This window comes from Microtus pennsylvanicus, chromosome X, assembly GCF_037038515.1.
Source record: "Microtus pennsylvanicus isolate mMicPen1 chromosome X, mMicPen1.hap1, whole genome shotgun sequence".
Lineage (NCBI taxonomy): Eukaryota > Metazoa > Chordata > Mammalia > Rodentia > Cricetidae > Microtus > Microtus pennsylvanicus.
The window spans coordinates 137,849,139-137,877,014 of record NC_134601.1 but is presented as its reverse complement, the minus strand read 5'-3'; the positions used below and the strand labels follow the sequence as shown (position 1 = coordinate 137,877,014).

The 27,876-nt window shown below is 41.8% G+C and overlaps 1 protein-coding gene across 7 annotated transcripts in view; it reads right to left on the bottom strand.

The window, feature by feature from the left end:
* Usp9x (ubiquitin specific peptidase 9 X-linked) overlaps window positions 1-27,876 on the bottom strand; it is a 135,095-nt gene that overhangs the window by 94,291 nt on the left and 12,928 nt on the right. For 2 of the 7 annotated variants that reach the window (XM_075957411.1, XM_075957415.1), the window contains exon 1: window positions 15,589-16,320. The exons of 1 other annotated variant lie outside the window; for it this stretch is intronic. The gene's annotated coding sequence lies outside the window, so the exon portion shown is untranslated. Of the gene's footprint in view, window positions 1-15,588; window positions 16,321-16,590; window positions 16,898-27,876 lie in introns of those variants that run through there. 4 more of the 7 variants (XM_075957410.1, XM_075957412.1, XM_075957414.1 and 1 more) reach the window with 4 other exon arrangements.

The following is a 27,876-nucleotide window of genomic DNA, read 5'->3' as shown; positions in this document are numbered from 1 at the left end:
ATCTCCTTTCTATCTTCTGCAACTCGTTTCACTTCAGAATGCTTTTAAAGTTCATCTAAGTTGTGGTATGTATCAGTACTTCACTTTTTGTTGCTAATATAGTTGTATATATTTTATGAATTATATTCACCATGAAGGCATTTCAGTTGTTTTTTGTTTGTTGAAATAGGGTTTCTCGGTGTAGCCCTGGCTGTCCTGGCTCTGTAGACCAGGCTGGCCTCGAACTCTAGAGGTCCACCTGCATCCTCCTCCCAGGTGCTGGAATTAAAGGTGTGTGCCATCACCACCACCTGGCTTCAACTTTTCTATTAGTGTTTATATACATTAATTCCATTCTAAATTCTGTCTTTGTGCAATCAATACTAAATTTAGGTTTCAGCACACAAAATAAGACCAAAAAGATTAATTCTTAAACAGAAAAGCCATGTTCAAGCAAAAAATGGAAATTCACCATTTAAAATGGGTACGTAGTGAGCAAAATTAAAAAAAAAAAAAGACAGGGTCTCCAAATATACCCAGTCTGATCTGAAATACATCCCCAACCACCCCAGTCTATTGTCACACACCTAACACTATTATTAAGAAACAAAGGGCTAGTTGGAACTACAACAACAAAAATTTTCAGTTTTATTCCACAAAACAGAGATTATAATAAATTATATACATACTTAAATGTGAAGTTAGTTAACTACCAAAGACATGCACAAAATGTGTGTGTATTCTCTCTCTTTTTTTAAAGACAAGTCTCATGATGCAGACCTGTAGACCTGGCTGACCTAGAACTTAGATTGCCTATCTCTGCCTCCTGAGTGCTGGGATTAAAGGTGTGTCCCACTATGCCAGGCTCTGTGTCAACATTTGCATTGGTTAAAAAAAAATAAATCACTGAAATCTGAGTGACAACCAACAGAAGAATGGATAAATAAAACAAGATAATTTTATAAAATGCACATTTCACAGTAATGAAAAGAAATTAGTGAATCATGCATTAAGCAAATATATGTGTATATATGACATAATTAAAAAACAGAGGTTAAAATGTTTTTGGAGTAATAAGGGGACCTTCTAAGACTACTACTAAAACCACTCTGTATCACAACCTGATTGATATACTGATAAATTATCTGTTACAAAGTAAAATTTTATAATAGATAAGTCATTCTAAACATCTAAACTTTCCTGGAAACAGCAGTCTAATAAGTTACTGGTTCTCCTGGCTTCTGTAAGATCTTTTTCCCCCTAGAGATCACAATTTTTTCCTCAGTAGGATATTACTTGCTAGCTGGGCAGTGGTGGCACACAGCTTTAACAACAGCACTTGGGGGTTGGAGAGATGGCTCAGAGGTTAAGAGCACTGACTGCTCTTCCAGAGATGCTGAGGTCAATTCCCAGCAACCACATGGTGGCTCAACAGCCATCTGTAATGAGATCTGGTGCTCTCTTCTGGCCATCTGGCCAGCAAGGATACAGACAGACAGAACACTGTATACATAATAAATAAATCTTAAAAAAAAAACCAACAGCACTTGGTAGGCAGAAGCCAGTGGATCTCTGAGTTTGAGACCAGTCTGATCTACAGACTGAATTCCAAGACAGCCAGGGATGTCCTATCTCAAAAAACAAGACAAAAAAAAAAAAAGATAAAGGAAAAAAACTCAAGAACTTAAAAAACAAAAACAATCTCTGTGCAGTACCTTGGCTTTGCAGGTAAGTCAAAAGACCCAAAAGGTTCATGAAATGATTTATAATAGATTTGGATAGCTAAAGTTGTGAAACAGTCCTGACTGGTTCCAACAAACTTAGTACTGACTACTCCCATTCTTACTTAAAATAAAGAGAGAGATCTGAGGAAAATAAACCCTACAAAATAGTAACCAATAAAACTGAAGCTACCTTAAACAGATTATTCACCTATTTTTACTGGTTTAGTTATTTTTAAATTGGCAAAACAACACCTACACAAAACAAGGAGCGCTTACAGTTAATGCTTTCTGGTGCCAGATCCTGGGCCCCTTACATTTAGAGGATGAGGGTGATAAACATATTTAGATAATCTACCCTTTAATGTAAAGGTACCCATTGCAAAAGTACTCATTCTAAACCCAAATTCTATTCTGTGACCTTTCAACACATCTCAGCAGACAGCAACTCCAAGTGGGAGTCAATTGGAGCTAGGAGAAATTAAAGGTATTTTGCTCTAGTCTTATAGCATGAATTCCAATTGTTCTTAATAAAAACCCGGAATCAGCTATCAAGAGGTGAAAGCTGAAGGATCAGAGAAGCAGAGCGGCCAGCCACTAGAGTCCTTACCTCTACCAATGCAAAGACCACAAAGGTGACTGACTCCTTAGACTGCTGCCTCAGATTGCACTGCACTCCAAACTGCATCTGAGCTCCATTCTTCTCCTGTGATATTCCTCTCTCCGCCCAGCCATATCCTTTCCTGTTTCCACCTCCTTGGTGCTGGGATTACCTTTGTGTGAGCTATTTCTCTTTTACACTGGATCAATTTTGTTAGCCCAGGGTGGCCTTGAAAGAACAGAGAGCAATCTGCCTTCTCCCTAACCCTGAGATTAAAGGTGTGTGTCACCACTCCCTGGCCTCTAGTGGCTTAGTTCTGCACTCTGATCTTCAGGCAAGCTTTATTTGTTAAAATACAAACAAAATATCATTACAGTCTCTATACATAGAGTCTTGTGGATCCCATTCTTTTATTTCATTCTCAAAATCTTTATTACTTAACAAAACTATTAAAGTATCTAAATTCCCTGCTACCAATTTCAATATATCCACCATGCTAATGCTCAGAACCTTTGTGTTTGTGCATGCAGGCAAGTGCATATGTAAGCCAGATGACAATCTTGGGAGTAGTTCATTAGAAGTTTGTTACCCACCTTATTTTTGAGACAGGGTCTCTCATCCACCTGGAACTGTCCAAATAGGAAAGGCTGGGCTGGCCAGTGAGCCCTAGGGATCCATCTATCTCCATTTCCTGATTGCTGAAATTAACAGATGCATGCTGTGCCTGACTTTTTTATGTGGTTTCTGGGGATTTAACTCAGGTCTTCATGCTTTAATAATTGGTTTATCTCCCCAGCTCCCTCGAAATTATCTTTAAAAAGAAAACCCAAAAACTACTGTCTTTCACTTAAAGGTCATTTGCTTATTATTCTTTTGTTGTTTCAAGACAGGGTTTGTATAGCTTTGGCTTTCCTGGAACTAGCTCTGTAGACCAGGCTGGCCTCAAACCCACAGGGATCTGCCTCAAGCGCTAGGAGGCTAGGATTAAAGAAAGGTATGCGCCACCACCGCCTGGCTCACTTATTCTAAAACCCAAACTTAAGTTCCCTAAACATATACCTTGTAACCTTAGCCTTAAATTACTTTTAAGTCTCATCTTAACTCCACCTGACTCACTCTCCCCACTGTTCCTTCTATACTCTACTAGTTCTTCCTCTAAAACCAGTCTTTTCATTCTGCCATCGTACCATTTAAAGAAATGGTTCTCAAGTTTGCATTTGGCATACATTTTGCAATTCCTGAAGTCAATAATTGTCACAATAGGGAGAGGGGTAGATATTAACTAGAATTTTATGGACGGAGGTCATCGTGCCACAAGGAATTGTCTGGCCAAATAGTATTTGGTCAATAACATAAGGCTAAGAAACAATGCCTGACTGTCCTTGCCCTAACTCACAGGGACATCAAAACAGCATCTCTGAAGATCTGCAAGCCTCATTCAAATCCAAACTGAGCAACCTTTCCTACCACTACATTTCACACTTTTTGTGGTGGGTTTTTTATTGGGGGGGGGGGGTGCAGAGCATTGATCTCAGACCCCCATGAGTAGTAAATACAAAGCACATTATTAACTTAGCTAAACCCCAGCTCCTTGTACCAAATACAGTTTTTATTATTTAATATCCAATTGTCATGAAGACGTTAATAACCATCTTTATAATCCTCTACACCTATGAGGTCAAATGAAGGAATTTAAGTCAATCATCAGAAGAAAGTAATAATCACAGAGTCTGCTTTTTTTAAAAAAAATTTCATCAAGATCAAATACTTGCTCACTACTTAGCAGGTACAACTATAATCCAAGGTACTGGAGTTGTGTGTTTGGGGGGTATAGATGAGAAAGAAGACACTTTATTACATGGTACAATACCTAATACACAGAAGAAGGGGTGGAGAGGCCGGGAGGGAGGGTTTATAAAAGGCTGAGTACCGTGTCAGCTACTGACCATTTGATTAGCTGGAAGAATGTGAAAGAACCTTGCAAAAGCAGACTATGTCAAAAATGACGCTTTTCATGGAATTGGCACAGTAAGCAATTTGAGCAGTATTTGTGGAAAGCAGGAAGAAATAATGACATTGAAACAACCTGTAGCTTACATTAAAATGACTAACTTCAGTGTGTAGGAAAGGGAAGCTCTCAGTTAAAGGAAAATCATGGAAAATTCTTTGGTCTTCATTCAGCTGCACAACCACACACAATCACTTTCCCCAGTTGGGTTTGATGGCTCAAGACTATAATCCTATCACTCTTGTGCTTAAGCAGGAAGATTATAGGGAGCTGGAGGTTGGCAGAGATATGTGATACTGGCTCTTAAAAATGAAAACAGGCAGGCATGGTGGTGCAAGCCTGTATTCCCTACCAGCACTTTGGAATCTGAGGCAGGAGTAACAGGCGTTTGAAGCTAGAGAGCCTGTCAACAACAAAATGTAGAATAAAAAAATACACCTCAAGTGTACTTCCTTATCCTCTTTCAAAGAATTCAAATCTCTCAAAGTTAAATAGTATTTCCCCACTCTCATAATGCAGGAAATTATAAAATTCCTGATAACCTTCACCTGTCAAACAGGAGCATAGGTTGGGGATATAGCTCAGTTAGTGGAGTACCTGCCTAGTATCAGTAAACTCCTGAGTTTGATACCCAACACTGCATAAACTCTGCATGGCAACCACACACCTGTAATCCCAGCATATAGAAAAAGGAGGTTTAAGGTAATATTCAGCTACACAATGGCTACAGCCTAGCCTGGAATAAAATAAAACTGTCTCAAAAAAAAATTACTACCACCAAAAAGTAGGAACCCTCTAAAAAAAGATACTGGACAAACAGAGCATATGAAAAATAAGTGTTTAAAAAGTGGACAGGGCATTTAAATTTAAAGGTGGATCTTTGTGAGTTTGAGGCCAGGCTGGTCTATAAAACAGGAAGGACAGTCAGGGCTATACAGAGAGACCCTGTCTCAAACAAACAAGTGAGAAATAAAGTCAGGTCATATTAAAAATCAACTTTATGACTGAGTTTTGAATAAAAAAGTATCTAAAATGTGGAGTGGAGAGATAAAGCTAATGACTGTCAAGAATGATAGCAGGGGCTGGAGAGATGGCTCAGTGGTTAAGAACACTGACTGTTCACACTGACTGTTCTTCCAAAGGTCTGGAGTTAAATTCCCAGCAACCACATGGTGGCTCACAACCATCTGTAATGAGATTTGGTGCCCTCTTCTGGCCTGCAGACATACATGGAGGCAGAATGTTGTGTACATAATAAATAAATCTTTAAAAAAAAAAAAGGATAGCAGATGCCTATTTCCATTATTACCTAAAATAAGATGATGTTAATTTCATAATCAGATAAAATTATAAAGCATAGTACCTCTGAAAGAAAGCTTTCCATCAAATATTAAATTACAGTTTAAGTGTTTAGAAAGAGAGCTTTAATGTTCTGAAAATTTATACCAGATGAAGAAAGTATCACTGTATTTGATAGAAGACTCTTTTCCAATTTAGCTTTTACCACTGGCCTGCTTTCAAAATGTTTTATCTCAGACTCTAACAAAGCGTGTATGAAGACTAATTTTAAACTCATCTTAATTCTATTTTTTTAACCTTGTATTTCCATTACCTAGTACAATACCTAATACACAGTACATCCTAGTATATAACAGACATTTACTACATAACTAAATATTAAATTAAGCACAACTCAAAATATTCAAGATAGAATTAGACCGTGATAGACTGATGAAGTAGGATATGCTAGAATTAATCAAGTAATTCTCTAGGGGTAATTCCCTACCTGGGAACTTTTTGGGAACTACTACTCTTTAAATCAGGACAGGCAAACTAAGGTCAAACAAAATCCAACCTCTTGGTTTGTTTTTGGTTTTTTTTTGTTTTGTTTTGTTCAGCCTACAAGCCAAGAATGAACTTAACACAAAATGGCTTGCAATTGATTTGCGAGAGAACATTGACTTAAAATTTCCAATTAAGCAAAATACTAGATTATACTACCAAACCAAATTCCATTTTTTCTCATTAGACCTGAATTATACTTAACTGTGTCTAGTTACATTTCTATTTCAACATACAATTTAATATACCAAATTTTACCTCTTGGCCCACAAAGTTCAAACTATTTAATAACTCACCTTTTACAGAAAAGGTTTAGCCAATCTTTCCTTTGACCTGAGTTGTCATCAAGGAGAGCACTTTCTTTTGCACTATTGTCCTTAGAAACAATCCACTGTTAAGGTTAGAATATGGTTCTAAACAAACTGTCATGTTCTCTGATGTCAAGTTAAAGACAGAAAGAGACCAGTGACCAACCACCAAAACTTACGACTCTCAATAGCCACCAGTCAGCAAAACATGAGGCACTAAGACAGGGCTCGCCTTCTCTCCCATTTTCCTCATTATTTTTTCCCTTCCATATTCAGAATGTACAGGTTGGAATCTAATAGCCCAACAAGCAGCTCAAAATTATCCCCTCCCCCCGAAAAAAAGATCCCCTTTGACAGAATTTGATTAACCTGGGTCTAATATGTACAAAGTTAACATAAATTTTAAGTTACAGAAAAAAGTGTAAGGTGTCAGAAAATAATGATGCATATGTATGGAGGTTTAGTCCAGTTCACTCCAGCAGAGATGTTGGGGACAATGCTTACTCTTTCCTAAGCATTTTACTTGCCCAGTGATCCTAGCTATCAGTCACTTCATTGCCTCAGTTTCTTAGGCTGTAAAAGTAACGACGACAGCCTTTACCCGACCTGAGCGATGCTTTGATATGAATTAAAAATTAAGGCACTTTCAATAGGAAAGTCAACAAAAACATAACATCTTTTTAGAAGATAAGCTAAGTTATATAAAAAAATAAATCATGAAAGTAGAACGGCAACTTTGAGGAAAAGGATGAGGAAGGGGGGCAGAGGGAAGCAAGAATGGATAATAGAAGGTGAGAGCCGAGCGGTGGTGGAGCACGCTTTAACCCTAGCACTTGGGAGGCAGAGGCAGGTGAGTTCGAGGCCAGCCTGTTATACAAGAGCTAGTTCCAGAACAGGCCCCAAAGCTACAGAGAAACCCTGTCTCAAAAAACCAAAAAAAGAAAAAAAAAGGAATGATCAAAGTATACTAGAAACATTTAGAAATTATAATAAAGCTTATTTTGTACAATAAAATACAATAATTTTTAAAAACTTAAAATTCAAACAATCTTCCAGTGTTATGTTGTCCCCACTCTCCAACCCCAACCACGGGTCATCCTATCTACTCTGGAAGGTAAGGCAGAAGGCTCAATGCCTATTTGGGCTACACAGGTACTTTAAGGCCAGCCTAGGCAACTTTGTGAGACTCTTGTCTCAAAATAAAAACTAAACGAAGGAGGGAGGGGTGGAACTGAGGGTACATATAGGTTAGTGGCTGAGAGAACACTTGGTTCAAGGCCCTGGTTTTAATCTCTGCTACTGCAAATAAAATAGGATCCCAATTTTGTCATTCAGGGAATCAATAAGCAGTTATGTAAATAGCATTGTTGTTGGTGTTCTATAAATATCTAAAGGTAAAGGACAAAATCCCTGATCTTATCCATTAACTGATGATAGCAAAGGTAATGATTTAGAAAACAACTCATTTTTTAGTTATGGAAACAGTTTCATGAAGAAGTACATATATATATATATATATGGTATCTTGGTTATGTTTCTTCATCTCACCAGACCATTTTCTTCACTAAAAAAAAAAAAATGACTAGATTCAGCAGGGCAGTGGTGGCCCACGCTTTTAATCCCAGCACTCAGAAGGCAGATACAGGCAGATCTCTATAAATTCATTCGAGGCCAATCTGTCTACAGAGCAAATTCCAGGACAATCAGGGCTTTTCACACCGAGAAACCTTGTCTCCAAAAAAAATAATAGGCAGAAACAAAGACAGACTAGATTCATACTAAATTCACCCCAGAATTCATCATAAAAAAATTACTGGGAATGGAGAAATGGCTTAATGGTTAAGAGTACTTGGCTCTTGCTGAGGACCTGGGTTTGGTTTTTAAGTAAGCCAAATGGTGGCTTAGAACTATCTGTAACTGCAGTTCCAAGGGATCCAATGCCTTCTTAAGAACCTTTGGGGCAATGAATTCACATGTACACTTAACACTCATATACATAAAATAAAGCTTAAAACAAAACAAAAAAAAGAAGCCTGGCATAGTGACCCATGCCTTTTAATCCCAGCACTCCAGAGGCATATCTCTCAGTTGAAGGTCAGCCTTTAACAACACAGTAAGTTTCAGGCCCACAAAAATTACATAGTTTGCCCACCCCCCAACACACACATAATAAAAATAAAGGCTTATTAGGTCAAGTGATTCCTCTAAGTAGTGAAGAGAAAAATTAAAACAGCAAAAATAGACATTTTTACAAGACTGATTGATGTATTGAGTTTTTTGCCTGCAGGTATGTATGCGTGTTCACCACATGCACACCTGGTGTTCACAGGTCAAAAAGCAGTATCGGATCCCCTGAAACTATAGTTGTGCATTTTAAGTCAGCATATGTAGGTACTGGGAACGGAACCAAGTTGCCTGGGAAAGTAGCTATGTACTCTTTTTTTGTTTGTTTCCTGAGAAAAGGTTTGTGTAGCCCTGGCTGTCCTGGAACTAGCTCTGTAGAGTAAACTGGCCTCAAACTCAGAGACGCACTTGACTCTGCCTATCCAGTGCTGAGATTTAAAGTTATATGCCACTACCATCCAGCTTTTAAAAAATCGTGTTGAGGGCTGGTAAGATGGTACAGTAGATAAAGGTATTTGCCACCAAGCCTGACAATCTTGAGTTTCATCCCCAGGAACACAGATGGTAGGAGACAAAAGACTGACCTTCACAAGCACCACCACCACCCCCCCCCCCCGCGCCCATAAAAAAGTATAATGGCATACAGAGAACTATGTTTACCAAATGGTTACCAAGCATACATCTGCCAGGGGCTTTCTGTAGGTTAAGGATCTATCAATGTGTGACTTAGGACTGAATTTGGGTAGATACAATCGACCAACCTAAAAGTACATAAAGGACAAAAACAAAACAACAACCAACAACTTTTTGAGAAAGGCCCTTCCTATATTGGTCCATCTCCTCCAGTCCTGCCTCAGGCTCCCAAGGGCTGTGACTGTTGAAATAGGAGCAGTGGGCTGCGTCCCCAGCACCCCAGCCGCCTGCTAGCTTATGCCCGAAATAACAACACACAAACTATTCATTTAAACACTGCTTGGCCCATTTCTATCTAGCCTCTTCTAGGCTAATTCTCGCACCCGGACTAGCCCATTTCTAATGATCTGTGTAGCCCACGAGGTGGCTTACCAGGAGGATTCTAGCCTACGTCCATCCTTGTTCGGAGCTTCATCGCATGTGTCTGCTCCGGAGTGGGGAGCATGGCGTCTCTCTGAGGCTTCTGAGCTCACTTCCTCTTCCTCCCAGCATTCTGTTCTGTTTACTCCTCCCACCTATGTTTTAACCTATGAGGCCAAGCAGTTTCTTTATTACTTAACCAATGACCTTCCTCCATCATGTGACTACAGATGTGAGTGGGGCTATGGGAAGACAAGAATAATTAAAGCAACTAAACAAAATGAATAAAACAAAAGCAGACAGTGTAGGAGTAGAGAATCAATTCCTAAAGCCCATTGCCAAGAATGCTCAAGAATCCATTTCCAGCTGGGTATAGTAACTTTGGTATCCTAGCACTGGGAAGCAGAGGCAAGTGATCTGGTTTGTGGCCAGCCTGGTCTACATATCAAGTTCCAGGTCAGGTTACACACATAGTGACATAGAGACGGGCTCAAAAACAAAAACTCATTTATACCATCTTTAATATATAAAAATAAGTTCAGAATATTATATTTTAAAGAAAATGAAAATAGGACAATCTCATTGGCTTACATCTTAACAAAGATCTACTTATAACTACCTAAATCAGTTTTCTACAAAACACACAAAAATGACAATTAAGGCCTTGGAGGAACTTTGGAGATGAATAATCCTGTCCTGCTTCTTTTACACAATAGTAGTTGCTAAAACAATGCCTAGCACAAAGCAGACACCAAATAAATATGTGACAGATGAAATAAAGTCAATGCCTTAAAAAGATATTAAAAACATTAATTCTGGAGTCAGAAACCTTAACTCTTTTCTGTTTGTTTGTTTTCAAGACAGGGTTTCTCGGTGTTGCTTTGGAGCCAGTCCTGGAACTAGCTCTTGTAGACCAGATGGGCCTCTAACTCAGAGAGAACCACCTTCCCCTGCCTCTAGGATTAAAGGTGTGCGCCACCCTACCTGGCAGAAACCCTAACTCTTAAGAAGGTGCTCAGAACTGATAAATGAGCAAATACATATGTACACACACACACACACATATGTGAAGCATGTCTGTGCAATCAGTGTCTCATATACCTATCAATTTAATCCCTGAATTTCTCCCTATGTCTGGGTTTGATTATCAAAATTAGGTTCAAGAATGTTGCTATCTAACAGAACACAAAATGTACAGGGCTACATACAAATGCTCCCTTTCCCTAAAATGAACTGGAAAACCAAAAACCAAACAAACAAACACTCTCCTGGCCTGGGTTGCCGAGAGGAAGTTCTCTGGTCATCAGGCTTGTAGTTCTTACTTTGTCCTACCTTTTTCCCTTTAAAAGGCCAGTTAATGCTCCAATTATAGAATAAGACCAAGGTAAACATACTTTGAAAAAGTTCCACAAATGATTCTGACACAAAGTTAAGGCAGAGAAATAACTGTTAGGCAATCATCCAGAATAAAATTGGAAATTTCTCAGTGTGGCATGGCAGGTCTGTAGTCTCAAGTATTTTGAAGGCTGAGGGCCAATCTGTCCTTCATAGGAACCCAGTCTGAAACACCAAACTATACAACAACCAAAAGTCATTTGTTGAATGTATGTGTAAGGTACATATGTACATATGAAGACAGAGAACATAGCATAGGTAATACTTGAAAAACAATTTTTAGTCACTTCTCATCCTTTTGGCAAAGTTCAAATATAATTTTAGGTAAATATCATCTTAATATAATACTTTCCCGTATCTTTTCTCTAAAAATATACTATAGTAGTCACCATTTTAGCATCACATTACCTGCAATCCCAGCACTTGGAAGGTGGAGGCAGAAGGATGGGGAGTTTAAAGTCATCTTTGACTACACAGCCAGCTTGAGTCTAGCCTAGTTTTGTGAGCTCTTGTCTCAGAACGCAGAAACATAAATAATACAAAAGGACATTAAAGACCACTAAAATTTCCAGTTTCTAAAATTCACTAAAGTATTTAAGGATTCTTGTGTCACATTAAGAATGATCATAGGGACCAGATGGTGTTGGTGCACTCCTTTAATCCCAGCACTTAGGAGGCAGAAACACTCAGACCTCTGTAAATCAAAGGCCAGCCTGGACTACAGAGCAAGTTCCAGAACAGCCAGGGCTACACAAACCCCGTCTCAAAGGGAGGTGGAGGGAGAGAATGATCATAGGGACAGAGATATAACTTTGTGGTAGCATTCCACTACCCTAGCATGCATTATGCCCTAAGAAAACAGGACACACACACCTTATGTCTGTTATGGCTATTTTCATTCCATAATTGTCAACAAAGGCTACAAAATGCTAAATGAAACCCTTGGCCTTAAAAATTTTTAGTGAATATAAAATTTGTTTTCATTACAGAAATATAAAAGTTGCCTCTTATTATTTAAGCTATAAATTCACTAACTAACCTATCACTCTGAACATTTTGTTAGACATGGGAAGATACCTGTCTTTCATGGTTAAACAAGTTATTTTGATAGTCTTACAAACAAAACTAATCTAAAGCTACTCTGGTACAGAAAACAAACTAAAAAGGCTCTAATTAAAAAAAAAATAGTAGGCAGACAATCGTGGCACACACCTCTAATGCCAGCACCTTGGAGGCAGAGGCAAGAGGTTCTCTGTGAGTTTGAGGCCAGCCTGGTCTACAAAGCAAGTTCCAGGACACCCAGAGCTACACAGAGAAATCCTGTCTCAAAAAACAAAACAAAAACAACCTAACATTTCACTAATATGGCACATAAGTTAAAGTACCACCAGCAGAGTATGACAGATGGCAGGCCCTCTGCTGGTATATAAGGAAAATAATACCCATATAATTTTATAAATGAGAATGCTTAAATGTTTAACAGTGTTGACTTGCAATTAATGCTTATTAAGTGCCAATTATACTGAAAATGGAAAACAGAAAAATTCATTTTCCTATTCATCCAAACAAGTTCTATAGTAGCATACAACAATAGCCCCAAGGTTTTATCTCTGATGTTGTACAGAAATCATACACTTTTTTATATTTTAAAGTACACTCCTTAAAATATATCTCTAGGCCGGGCGATGGTGGTGCACGCCTTTAATCCCAGCACTCGGGAGGCAGAGGCAGGCGGATCTCTGGGAGTTCGAGACCAGCCTGGTCTACAAAGGGAGTTCCAGGACAGGCTCCAAAGCCACAGAGAAACCCTGTCTCGAAAAAACAATATATATATATTCCAGGCCCACATAGAATCCATTGAGGTTTTTGTTATATTTTAACGTTTGGAGTTGAGGATCAATGTAGTAATTCTTTCCCAAACACTATTATAATGTGTAAAAATACAACAAATATGATGGTTTTCAAAGATGCAGATCCTCAATGAAATGGAAACCTAGACTGTTTCTCAATTTTTGAAAACATTTCAAGATTCAGAAAACATACCAGCAAGAAAATATGCCAATAATAATAATAGAATTATATGCTTTTAAAACAAAACTCAAGTAACTCAATAACGACTTCCTCAGCTTAGGGTCTCAAAGACTAACACACACACAATTTAATAATGTGTGTATGTGTGTGTGTGTGTGTGTACACACAGGTCAGAGGGGTGTCAGATACCCGAGGGATTCACAGACAGTTGTGGGCTGCCCAATGTGGGTGATGGGAATCCAACTTGGGTCCACTGCAAGAACCATATGTACTCAACCACTGAGCCACTTCTCCAGCCCGACACCCCTATGTATTTCAAATAATTTTCTCTCACCGGCTTTAAACAAAGACTGGTTCCAATAATAAAATTCCAGAAATATAAAAACTTTAAATTGATCTATTAAATAGAAAATATAAGCGAATATAAGTTTTCATGTGTCCAACTAACCAAAAACAAATGACTGAGAGTTTCTGACAAACATCCCTAATTAATACTATTAATACTATGATAAAGAAAAATAATTTCTGAATTGACACCACTAAATCGCTCCTCCAGAGATTATCAGAAAATGTACTGCAAGGTCCTGGTAGACAAAAGAACCAAAGTCAATCCTTTCGGAGCGTTCCACTGAATAGGAGGAAAATGGAGGGACCCAATGAAGTGCTCCATAATTTAAGGATAAAATCTACTTTTTAAAGTTACTTTCAGGAAAAAAAAAAAGAAACAGATTCTCTACCATACTGTTCTTGTCTTCAAGTCCCACAGACATTCTCTTAGAATCTGCCAAGGTCAGCAAACGAAAGGAAGAAATAGTATTAAGATAACAGCACGTCTTCGGGGGGGGGGGGGGGGGGGTAGGTGTCGATAAGAAAAAGGACGAAGACATTCACATTGTTTAAAACCTGAAATTTTTAGTGAGAGAAAACAAAACATACTTATTTTTAATCTCACCCTTGGAACGTCAATTCCTAATACTTCCGGCTTTCAAACACTGGAACAATAAAGTTTAGAATGTTAAAGTCACAAGTATGACAATGCACGCAAGTTTAAACATGATAAAAGAAATGTTGGTATCTCGATATATCTAATACCTAAATCTTCCAAGAAATTGGAGGGCATTTTACTAATGCCAAAATGGCAGCCTGGTGATTCAACAGACTGAAAGGACCTAGAGAGCTTGTAGTCTCTATTTTTATGTTCAAATGTGCGGGTTAAAAAGAAAACCTAGTTCTGGTTAGCCAGTCCTTACAATAAAGGGAGCTAATGAACTAACAGATACCGGCTGCAAAGTTTCCACATCAGTACACCCAAAATAATTCTTCTTGAGTGAAATTATACAAAGGATGGATAGATATGAAAGGCTGGTGAGTTTTAAGGTGAAAAAAATTACAAATGTCTCTCCTCCAAACATTAGCATAAGAATTGAACCTAAACCCAGAATCTCCCCCCCCACACACACACACTCAACGACAGTCCGCGGCAATCAGACACACCTGTAAACTGCGGCCGTGAGAACCCAATTAACGGTGGAACTACAAACTTCCAGAATGAGAGCGTGCCCCGCTGAGGCACGTCGTCGAGAAAAAAGGCCAAGTTCCGGCGACTGGGACCGTGCAAACAATAACAAACCCCCCGCCCTCGCCCAGCATCCGCACCTAGTTCCCAATGAATGAGAAGCGAGCCTCGGCTCCAGCCGGCCGGGGCCTCCCGTCACCGGCGGCTGAAGGTTTTATTAGGCAGCACCTCGCACACGCGAGTATTTTGTCACCGTTGCCGTCTTGAGGAAGAGTTAAAAATAGAAAGGTGGCAGGTCTGCTCGCGCTCGGAGGCGACTTCGGCGTGAGAGCAGCCTGCCCGGCCTTGGGCCGCGCGCCGCTGCCGGGGCCGGGGGAGGGGGGGTGTGGGCCGCCGATAACCGGGCCCGGCTCTGGCACGGGGCGCGCGCCCGCGGTTATCGCCGAGGGCGGAGGGGAGGTGGCCGCGCCGGCAGGCCAGATAGCCAGGCGTCGCCGCGGCCTAGCGCGCCCGCCCGCCCCAAATCACTCCTCCTCAGTAATGGCGTTCGGTGTCAAGTGGAACAGGCTGAGGGCGTCCGCGGCGGGGTGAAGGGGCGCGCGGACCCCCCCCTCCCCGGCGCCGTCGCGCGCTCAGGGCCGACTCCCTCACGGGTGGAGGGGCGGCACGCCGCGCCCGGAGCCTTCATCCTCCTCCTCTCCACTCCAGTCAGGACGGGAAGGGGGAGGAAGGGGAGGGCCGGAGCCGTCAGCCATTTTCCCTGCCAGTCCAAAACACTCACACGCACACAGACACACACACGCGCGCGCACACGGACGCGCTCCCCGTCACACGGGCGGCCGGCCTGGGGCACGGCCGAGGGTCGCGCGCGGCCGCGGAGAAAGCCCCCCGCCGGTGCTCCGTCAGCGGCCCCCAGGGAGGGCCGGCCCTCGCACGCACACCCCCTCGCCCGCGCCCGGCTCCCCACCCCTCGGGCCAGCTGTCGGCCGCGCGAGCTCCGAGCTACTCACCCAGCAGTCTTCAGAAGCAGGACACGCGGAGGCGGGAGGCGCAAGGCAAAAGCTCGAGGCCGGACAGAACGTGAGGAGAGGCTGCACGCGTGCCGACACGGCGCGGCGCTCCTCACGCTGGCCGCCCTAGGGCCGCGGCGGCTACGGCCGCCTCCTCCTCCCTCTCAGCCGCTCAGCCGACGGCGGCTCTCTTCCCCTTCTCCCCTCAGGCTGGGGCGCTCTCAGAGCTCAGACAAGCTCCGGGCGGTGCGTTTCTCCTGCGTCACCTCCTCCTGCTCCTCCTCCTGCAGCGGCAGTTTCACCTTCCCCTAGACGCCGCCTCTGTCCCCCCACTCCGGGCCTGCTCGCCTGCCTGCGGCTCCGCTCCTCCGCTCCTCGCTCCCGTCAGCGACCCCAAGTCCCGGGGCGCTAAAAGCAGCCGCCTCCCGTGAGGGAGAGGCGGCAGCGGCCGGCTCCCGCGAGGCCTGGGAGCCGGTGCAAGGCAGGGAGGGGGTTCGCTGAGACAGACGAGGCCCGAACGGGCCGGCTACCGAGCTTGCGGCTCCGCCACGGGCGGAGACTGGCTTCCGCAGCCTTGGGTATCACGGCCTCGTCAATATGGCGGAACCAACTAATCAAAAACGAAAAAAAGACAAAAAAAGAGAAAGAAACCCGCACGGCCAGTGGCGGCGACGGCAGTGGAGGTGGCAGCGGCGGCGGCGGCGACGCAGCAGCGGCAGCAGCAGCGCAGACTCCCACTAGTCCCAGTGCCGCCCAAGGCTCGCCGCGTCTCCGCCCCCGTCAGGCCCCGCCCCTCTCAGACCCCGCCCCTTCGCGCTCGGCCCGCCCCTCCCCCTGCCCAGCCCCCTCTCGGCCAGCTGCCCCCTAGCCTCTTCAGCCACCTCAGGTTGGTGGGGGAGCGGGAAGAACGCGCGCCGCTAGGGGGCCGGCTGAGGCGGTGGACGCCTGGAACTCGACGACCCGAGTGGGGGAGGGGAAGACAATACCGGCGTTCGGCCCTACCGTGGCTTCCGGACGGCCCCTGGGGGGGGGGTCATGCGAGGGCCAGAGACTCTTCCATCCTCTTCGGCCAGGGGACCCGGCCGAGAGCTGACAGTCGCCCCAAAAAGCTCCGAAGAGGCTGGGGTGGGGGAAGGGAAAGAGGCCGGAGTTCTGGCGTGCGGAGCGGGCGAGTGGACTGGACTGTCGGGAATGGCGGGGATATGGGCAGGCGAGGGTTAAAGGAGCGAGCTGCAGCCGCGTCGCCGAGTTTGACTAGGGCTAGCTGCTTGTTTTTGTTCCATTGTGAACCGTGGCCCCGCCGTCGAGTGCCCGGATGATGACGTCATCGGCCTCCCCCTTTTCCGGGACAGTGCGGGGGAGGGGGGGACGGGAAGTCGAGATTCCTGGGTCCCAGTGCTAGACGGTTGCAGCCGCCTTGCTTGAGGGTCCCGACTGCGCAGCTAACCCGCATCACGTGACACTAGGACGGGACGGGCCACTGAGCGGCGGTGCCAGGTCCCAAGGGTTTGACCACCTGCTCCCTGCCGATAGGGGGAAGGTGTGGCTAGAACTCCTTCGGAGTGGGGGCCTCCTTCCCACTCTTTGAGGGAGGCGCTTTAAGCAGCTCATTCACACGGTCCTGCAGCATCAGTACCTGAAAGCATTTCGTCAGCCTTAAAGGCACACTGGCTGGGAATGGGCACATTTTGGACACAGGAATCGTTAAAACAGTAAAGACAAAAGTTGTACACCGTACCAGGCAGCTAGCTACTCGGTAATGCTAAACGTAGCAAAATAAAACTTACATTGCCATATCAGCACCATTCAGTGTGAGAACCCGGAAGGGACTTATGAACCCATCCGCTATGTCAGGGACTATTTTCTGCATATTGAGATTCCGAAGTGCAGGCTGCAGAGGAAAAATTTATCAGGGCAATCTCAAACGGGGGGATGGGGAGTTTGAAACAAGTGTATGGTTTTCCTAAAATGCACAAATGAAAAGGAAATAAAGACAATTACTGATCTATTACATTTCATTTTGACTTGAAAATGCCTGTGGGTAGCAGCTCGCATGTAAAATCATAAAATCCTATAAAATATATCGTGTACAGGACTGTTAAGTTTATGCTATAAATACATTCATTTCTAATAAAGCAGCGTTTTAAATGGAATCTCAAAGAATTTAAGTGACAGCACGTTACTGGTTAAGTTTTAAACATTTCTCTATGCAACACAAGACTGTTTACAAAGTTCTTGCCACAAAAACTAATAGTGTGCCCCGAACACATTATTTATAGTCCTTATAACGAAACACGTGCAATATTTATTGTATAAAACTAATACATGTAATAAAACTATTACATGATTTTAGTAAGACTGAAGCTAGAGACCTGTCTACCTCCCCCATCCTCTAAAAAATACTATCACATTATGCCCTATAAATATTTATGATTACTGTGTCAACTTAAAGTAATAATCAACAGACTAAAAAGGCAACCTACAGCATGTTTTAAACGATCTCTAAATCATTTAATAAGGAATTAAAATTCACAATATATAAAACTCCTTCAGCTCAACAGCAAAACAAATAAACAAAATCCTTCAATATAAAAATAAGCAAAAGCAGGCGGATCTCTGTGAGTTCTAGGCCAGCCTGGTCTAGAAGAGCTAGTTCCAGGACAGGAACCAAAAAGCTACAGAGAAACCCTGTCTCGAAAATCCAAAAAAAATAAAAAAATAAAAAAAAAAAGCAAAAAGGGATGGTGAGATGTCTTCCTGAGTAAAAGTGCTTGCTGTCAAGCCTGACAACCTGAGCTTGATCCCTGGAACCCACATGGTGGAAGAAGTAAATGGTCTCCTGCAAGTTGTCCTCTTTCGTGCATATCCACAACACGAACACACATACACACAGTTTTCTTTCTTTCTTTCTTTTTTACACACAGTTTTCAAAATGTAAAAATAAGCAAAGGAAACTGGGTATAAGGCAGCAGGTGCCTGTAATCCCAGCACTCTAGGTTAGACAGGAGAATCTTCAGTTTGAGTCCAGCCTGGGCTATGTAGTCAGATTCTATCTTGAAAAATAATATTAAAATTTAAAAATAAAAGTTGGCAAAGGATTCGAACACTCATTCATCAAATAGATGAATGGCCAGTAAATACATGAAAAAATACTTACCACCACCATTCATTAGAGAAACACAAGCAGAGTCACAGGAGATAACACTTCATAGTCTGTTACTATTACATAGTCTAAGACTATTAACAGAAAAAGCAAGGAGATAACAAGGCCAGATGCAGAAAAATTGAAATTCTACCTTGCTGGTGGAAAAGTAAACTGGTGCAGCTGCTACTGAAAGTAATAGGCTGGTCCTCAAAAAGATAAACATTGCCATCTGACCCAGCCAACTCTACTAGGTAAAGCCTAAAGCATTGAAAACAGGGACTCAAACAAATGTCTCTCAGCGGCTATTGGCTGGAGGGCGGAAGGACCTCCCGCAACACTTGTCTACCAATGTTCATAGCAGCATTAGTCACAATAGCCAAAATGCGGAAACGGCCCAGACACTGAGCAGATGAATGGATAAAATGTGGTAGACATACACAATGGAATGTTATCCTGCCTTAAAAAGGAATGAGACTCTTGATAGAGACTAACTAGAACATGTATGAACCTGGGAACCTTCTAAGGAAAATAAAGCAGATACAGAAGCTCCCATATGATTTCACTTTGTGTGGCATCTTTAAAGCAGGCAAGTTTATACAGACAAAGTAGGGTAGAGGATAGGAGGTAGGGTTTACCGGACACAGGATTTCTATGGAGGTGACAAAAAAAAATTAGGGCAGTGGGAAACGGGGATGCTTGTAGAATACTGTTAATGTACTTAATGCCATGGAACAACAGACTTAGGTAACTACAATGGTAAATGTTATAAATGTTTTACTGTGTAATTTTTAAGGATAAAATCTCAGTAATGCTCAACACAAGTGAGGCTCTGGAGTCAATCCTCAGCAATCTCCCACCCCCATTCAAAGAGGAAACAATCCCAATCAAATACTGGTAATTTCCTACGGGAATCTCTATATTACACCTTTACCAGCAGGTCTAGTTTTAAGTCTTCTCCAGCAACTCTCCAGGGGTAAATGTACTCTTGGCTCCCAGAGGGGGGTGTGGCTACAGGACTGCCCACTTAGACATCTTCCATTCAGCTCATGAAACAGGAAATGAACAGTGCTGGGTTAAGAGAGTAAATTCAACACCAGAGTACAACCGAGATGAAAGTTAACTGTAGTCCAGCCCTTTCTTCTCACTTCCTTTGTTTTGGTTTCTCTTTGCTAACAGTTGTCCTTTCAGGGCTGAAGACTGTAATTTTTTTCAACTTTCTGGTTCTTTGCTATCAGAACAGAACCTTATTATATTTCATTTCCTCATAAAATTTCCCATTGCATTCAGTCCCCTCTTCACTCTACCCAAAAAAATTTGCTAAGTAGCATACATCTTAAAATATAGGATTTCTTAAGGACAAATTTCAAAGCAGTTCTGTATGGGGGGTAAATGCGTCTCCCTATAAAACAGTTAGAAAGCCAGCAGTGGTGGCGCACGCCTTTAATCCCAGCGCTTGAGAGGCAGAGACAGGAGGATCTCTGGGAGTTCAAGACCAGTCTGTTCTTACATAGTGAGTTCCAGGACAACCAAGACTTCACAGAGGAACATTGCCCCAAGCCAAAAACATTACAGAACAAAAACAAAAAAAGTTAGAAAATGGTCTGTCCATTTTGTTCTGTTGGTGCTTCTCTGAAACTAACCAATTTCCAGTTAAGGGCTTGGATACAAAGTCCAGCAAGGACACCAAGAGTAACCCTGGCTTTGGATCATCTCTTGGTCTCAGGGGCATACACACACATTTCCAAAGGAGAAGTGTCTGATACCTGCCTACTTGAGAGTTAAAGTAAATGCTTTAATCATGGTATCTGCATCAGCAGTCACCAATGACTACCACAGCCATTACAAGGAGACCATCAAGGACAAGCTAGTTAATGAGTGTTATCAAATCAACAAATATTTAAGATTAGCTAGTAAATAAGTCTTAAGAGTTTACAGTTCATATATGAAATTGGATAGTTGTCTCAAATTTCATAATCACCTTAATATATTTGATATTATTAAATTGTGAAACTGAACAAAGGTTTCTAAACTATTCACAAGAAATAAAGACATTTTCATCAACCATATGTTTTTCCCTCCGGGATTTTGTGCTATTTTACAACTTGTAATTTGTGGTGATTCCTTTTCTCATTGTAAATATTATCTTTTGTGTCTAATTTTGTATTTTAATTTGAAAAGTTTTTCCTGAAAGCTTCCCAGATTGTGTGTCAGACTTCACAAAGCTCTATTTAAAAAGGCAAGAGAAATTGGGTGATGGTGGCACTTGTCTCTAATCTCAGCACTTGGGAGGCAGAGTTAAATCGCTGAGTTAGAGGTCAGCCTGGTCTACAGAGTGAGTTCCAGCACAGCTAGGGCTTCACAGAGAAACCTTGTCTCAAGCCAGGCGATGGTGGCGCACTCCTTTAATCCCAGCACTTGGGAGGCAGAGGCAGGCGGATCTCTGTGAGTTCGAGACCAGCCTGGTCTACAGAGTGGGTTCCAGGACAGGCTCCAAAGCCACAGAGAAACCCTGTCTCGAAAAACCAAAAAAGAAAGAAAGAAAGAAAGAAAGAAAGAAAGAAAGAAAGAAAGAAAGAAAGAAAGAAAGAAAGAAAGAAACCTTGTCTCAGAAAAGAAAAAGAGGTAAGAGGAAAATCACAACAAATGATATGAAGGTGTCTTCATGACTATGATTGTTAACTTGATGAGAATTTAGAATCACTTAGGAGACAAACCTCTGGGTGTGTCTACAGGGGTATTTCTCAGAGAGGTTTAATGCAAAAAGGAAAACTCAACCTGAGTGTGGGTGGAACCATTTCCTGGGCTACATTCATCTAAAAAAATGAGAAAGCAAACAGAGTGTGGTGGCACAGGCATTTAATAGAGAAGCACTCAGGAGACAGAGGCAGGTGGGTCTCGGAGTTCAAGGCCAGGCTGGTCTACAGAGCAAGTTCCAGGACAGTCAGGGTCGTTACACAGAGAAACCCTGTCTCAAAACAACAAAAACAAAAAGAGAGAGAAAGCAAGCTGAACCCCAGCATTCGTCTCTCCGCTTCCTGATTGTGGATGTCATGTGAACAGCTGCCTAAAGCTCCTACTGCCTTGACTTCCCCATCGTGACAGATGTGCAATGCAATAGTGAGTCAAAATAGACCCTTTCTTTCTTAGGTTGCTTTTCTTAAGTGTTCCATCACAGAAAAAAGAAACAGAACTAGCTGGGCATGGTGGCGCATGCCTTTTATCCCAGCACTCAGGATACAGAGGCAGGCAGAACTCTGTGAGTTTAAGGCCAGCCTAGTCTACAGAGCAAGTTCCTGGACAGCCAGGGCTACACAGAGAAACCGAGGAAAACAAAAACAAAAAGGAAATGTAACTAACTCAGTGTCCATGGTAAAGAAAGTTTGTGCATGTTTTTCTGATAGCTTCTACTGGATAATAAACACAAAGTTATTCCTAGCAACCTTAAACAAAAAGCCAAGAAAAACAGAACACAAACACATATAACAAGATGAAATACTTTTCACCATTTTCTTTCTTTTGTGTTTTTTTTTTCTATTTGTTTGGAGACAGGGTCTCTCTCCACAGCCCTGGATGTCCTGGAATTTGTTATGTATACCAGGCTAGTCTCAAACTTACAAAGTTCTCTTGCCTCCCCAGTACTGGGATTAAAGGCATGGGCCATTACACCCAGTTCAACTTGATATTTCAAAGGAACTTTAAAAGCTGGTCAGGTGAAAGATCAGTGCCCTGAACCTGTGCAAGGAGCTGCATGACTTTGCAGGATGTCCAAAGAAGGGGCCAAATGAAGGAACAAAACCAGAGGACTCACAAGGCAGCAGGCCAGCCCCACAAAGGGAAGACACCACAGAAAAGCACGGGGCACAGGCACCTATCTCATTAAGAAGTAGTTTTTCAAAAGGTTAACACTGTATAGCAGGTCCCTTGGTTAATTAATACCCTAGCATTGTTAATAAGAAGAGATTTCTTTCTTTAGAAATGAACATTTCCAGTTGTGATCTATACATGAGACTTATCTACATTTGGCTAGCATGCAGTTATCACCAGAGACTAGACAGCTGGTAGGCATTCAAGATTGGAAAACTGAGACCTGAAAAGGCTGGCTGAATCCTAGAGCTGACTCAGCCGGCTCCCAACAGGAAGCATCAGTTAATATTTCTCCAGTGTGTCTGTTAGTCTTCACTAAAAGTACAAGGACACTCGTTTTACTTTAGACTATGGGGATCTTTGGATGCTTGCTTAAAATTCGAAGGATTCTATTTTATATACTTTATGTAAAGCACTACCATGTAAAATAATTGCATCTTTTATTGTTTTTCTTGTGAGCATAATGTAATTCTGTGTGGTTCTAGGAAGTACAAATCTCTTTAGTCTGAGAGGAGTATCACATTGTGGCACAGATTATGTCTCCCTCCTGACCTAGCATGTTCTAGTAACTCCTAGCTCCACACAGTTATAGCTCACGTATATATCTGGAATAGTTTGAATTTTCCGGGTTTTCTCCATTTTGATCCTACTGCACGTACTGGCTTTGGGGGAGCCTAGGCAGTTTGGATGCTCACCTTACTAGACCTGGATGGAGGTGGGTGGTCCTTGGACTTCCCACAGGTCAGGGAACCCTGGTTGCTTTTCAGGCTGATGAGGGAGGGGGACTTGATGGGGGAGGGGGAGGGAAATGGGAGGCGGTGGCGGGGAGGAGGCAGAAATCTTTAATAAATAAATAAATTTTTAAAAAAAGAAAAGTAAGTCTCTTAGGTTTATTGTACACAGAAAAAGATGACTCAATCATTTTCACAATAAAAATATGATATTCTACATGGCCACTGTCTTGATCTTTATGCTTGCCTTGTCATTGGGGAAAAGAGAAAAAGACTAGGGCTGGAGAATTGGCTCATCAGTTTAAAGCACTGGCTGCTCTCCCAGGTTGACTTCCCAGCAACCAACCACATGGCGGCTCACCCCTACCTGTAGCCAGTTCCAGGGGATCCAATACCCTCTTCCAACATGGGCACCATACATATACATGGTGTACATACATACATACAAACAAGCAAAACACACACATAAAAATACACACACACACCTTTTCTTTTTTTTTTCTTTTCTTTTTTTTTTTGTTTCGAGACAGGGTTTCTCTGTATAGCTTTGGACCCTGTCCTGGAACTCACTCTGTAGACCAGGCTGGCCTCAAACTCACGGAAATTCGCCTGCCTCTCTGTTTTCTGAGTGCTGGGATTTAAGGCATGTGCCACCACCACCTGGCATAAACCCTCTTTTTTTAAAAGAAAAGAAGGAACCATTTTTGAATTTCACAGCATAAACAAAATTATAAGGGAATTTTTTTACAATCTAGTTTCCTAATAAAATTGGTTTGAAAATTTTAGAAAACTGTATTAAGATACTTATTTAGCTTTCTTAAATCATTAAGATCTAAAGTCATTCTTAGTGACTAAAACAGCTTTTTTTTAAAAAAAAAATAGAAATCTTTTTTTATTTTTAAATCTTTTTTTTTGTTTTTTTAAATTTATTTATTTATTAAGGATTTCTGCCTCCTCCCCGCCACCGCCTCCCATTTCCCTCCCCCTCCCCCGATCAAGTCCCCCTCCCTCTTCTGCTCGAAGAGCAATCAGGGTTCCCTGACCTGTGGGAAGCCCAAGGACCACCCACCTCTATCCAGGTCTCCTAAGGTGAGCATCCAAATTGCCTAGGCTCCCCCAAAGCCAGTATGTGCAGTAGGATCAATGAAACAGCTTTTTTAAAGTCTTAGGAAATAACAGCAATGACCCAAATAAATGCTGTTTTTTTCCACAGAACTTTCTAGAATTAAGACTAGTGCTGCCAAGAATCCAATTAAAAGAGATATTTCCCAGATAATTCCATGGCAGGCTACTAAAGTGTGAATTGTACTTAGTTTAGAATTTATCTTTTTATTTCATAATTTTTAAGACAGAATTCATTAACCAAGTTCATATGTTTGAGAATATGTTTATATAGTGATATTTTATTAAAAGCATCCTACAGTTCAGAACTTTTTTCTAATTCAAAGAGGTCCTATTTTTTCCTTTTAATTAATACTAGTAGGATTTTGGTATATGTTTTTTTGTATTCTAAGTATTGCATTTTTAAAAATAAATAAATAACTGTCTATTTTTCTCAATTCTGAGCTAATGTGGGATTTCTTTTTTTTTTTTTTTCGAGACAGGGTTTCTCTGTGACTTTGGAGCCTGTCCTGGAACTAGCTCTGTAGACCAGGCTGGTCTCGAACTCCCAGAGATCCGCCTGCCTCTGCTTCCCAAGTGCTGGGATTAAAGGTGTGCACCACCACCTCGCTACATCGTATGTTTTATTTTAAAAACAGCTATTCTTTCTTGGCTCCTAAGTATCTTTTCTCCTTTATTCTTTTAGATAAAGATTTCTTCTTGGGAAAACATAAGCGGCCACTTGTCAGCTGCCTAGCACAAATTGTCTCCTTTCCGTTCTTTAGGTTCAGGTTCGTGGTAGGGCCTCTTGTTTCTTTGGGGGGTTGAGAGGGGTAGGACATGCCAGCTTACCCTTAGCTTTGCCAGCCCATGTGGTTGTTTACAAGAGGGGCTGTTATCAGAGGCTGGCGAGTTCACTCTCAGTTTGCTTAAGCACCCAGCCAGCCTTTTTCCTTGCTCAAGTCCTTCAACAAACATGGAAGCGCTTATTCAAAGAGTGACGTCTGACAGCTTTTAAATGTATGCTGCAGATGGTAATGAAACAAGTGGAATGGCCAACAGAAGCAGCTTGGCCCAAGCAGTGGTCAGGAAAAGGACTTTCCATTTACTGTATAACAGCTGGGCACCGGAGGCTCAAAGCAAACAAAACTCTATGTGGTGCGCACAAACAACATTAAATGGAATATGATGACACTACAAAATGTCTGGCTAATAGCCAAGAAATTTGCCTTGTATTCTACCACCAAAAACAATGACTGATGTCATTTTAATATATTTCCTTTCAGGTTTATTTGAATGGGCAGTTTTTCTAAAAATTAACTCTTGAAATAACATAATGAAATTAAAAACATTGGAAGTTTTCATTTTGTTTTTGAGATAACATCACAGGTAAACCGAGGCTGACCTCAAATTTGCTATGAGGCTGACCTTGGACAGTTAATCCTCCTGCTTTACCTCTTGAATTCTGAGATTACAGGCCTGCCTTGGCACATCTAGGTTAAGTTTGGAAAACTGAGAAACAAAAATATTTTTCACAGTACTGAAACACAACTGCTATGATTTGGTATATATGCATTTTTTTATTAATCTTTGAATTGTCTTTGAGAAATAGTAGGCATATATGAGTATCTGTTTTTCAAATGAACATTGATTCGGTTTACGAGTGCTGAGCAAATGTCAGCAAGCTCTTTATTTTTTTTCCACTTACTTTTTTTTCTATTTGTTTTTCCAAGAGGGTCTCTCAGTGTAGCCCTGGCTGTCCTGGAACTTGCTCTGTAAACCAGGCTGGCTGGCCTCGAACTCACAGAAATCCACCTGCCTCTGTCTCAGTCTCCCGAGTGTTGGGATTAAAAGTATATGCCACCACAACCTGGCTTTTTCTACATACTTAAATTTTTTAATATTTTGCACATTATTTCACATGAGGGTATTTAGAACTGACTATTTTTGATCAATAGTACCCTGCTGGGTGAATGCTGTACGTCCTGGTAACCAGTCCCTAACTGATAAATATTTGGCATGCTATTTAATCTTTTTGCTATGATAAGAAAATGCTGACTTCCAGTTTCTGACCCAGCACATAAGGCCCTTAGAAGTCATCATTCCTGACCTTCCAATAACAGAAAAGCAAAACACCTTAAAGTCAACAACTCCTTTCAGATCAATCAGAAAATTGAGGTCACAAGGTTAACTCTGCCTCCCCCAGAGACACATGCAAATTTAGAAAAATCACAGCTTACCAAAGCAGAAGCTTTGGAATAGAAGCCTGCCAGCTAGAGCCAGAACCACGGTAGGGAAGGTTAAACTGTAGTTGATGAATGGCTGAAAGTGTGTGTAGACAACTTTCAGATTAAAAAAAAAAACACTAGCTGATAAGGGGTTCTCTACAGTATTGTGAGTTTTACCTATAGGTTCAGAGGGTGTGCCTTTGAGGATGTTTCAAGAGGGGTGCCACCTGCTTCTCAGCCAAATAGGAGAAAAAACAATTCTGAGATATTCTTAGAGGATTTTATTCTTTTTAACAAAAGCATGCCTGCAAGGAAAAGTATTTTACCAAAGTCTAATCACCTTAGATGTTATCATCCTAACCCAACTGGAGAGCCCTCTAACCTTTGACACTGGGGAAAGGAATGTCAGACTTCAGCCCTCTCTAGCCAGTCTACATAGATGGGAAGGGGAAGAAGCAAATGCCAAATTCCCAATTCAACCATCCAACTACACACGCTCACTAAAAGCCTAAAACTTAATGTACAAGACTGTATCCTTCTTCTCTCCCCAACACTGCAGCCACATTAGTGAAGACTCACTCACCCCAGCAACTTTAACATCATGCCTACCTGTCAAACAAGAACATTAAAAGGACACTGAAAAAAAAAACTGAGCACGGTTTGAAGAGATAAGCATCAGAAGCACATTCAGATATTGGAGAGATACTGGTCATATCAGCAGGAATTTAAAACCATTACAACATACTAAGGGATCTAATGAAAAACAGGATCACATTGAAAACAGACAGAAACTTTAAGAACCAATAGAAAATGCTAGAAATCAAAATAGGGGTTACATATGTAGGATGGTCACAGACTGTAGATTTAGCATGAACAGAGCTCTAGGTTCAATACCCAGTACATGCATACATACATAGACATACATATTCTCTCTCTCTCTCTCTCTCTCTCTCTCTCTCTCTCTCTCTCTCTCTCTCTCAACAGCTGTAGCAGAAATCAAGAAGAGTACCTTTGACACGTTGACAGGCTCAACTGTAGTATTCTGGGTATGCAGTCAAGGAAAATGTCAGAGAATATGAAGGTGTGCCAATGGAAACTTCTAAATTGTTAGCCAGGCAGTGGCGGTGCACGCCTTTAATCCCCAGCACTTAAGAAGCAGGCAGATCTCTGTGAGTTCAAGACCTGCCTGGTCTACAAAAGCTATTTCCAGGACAGGCTC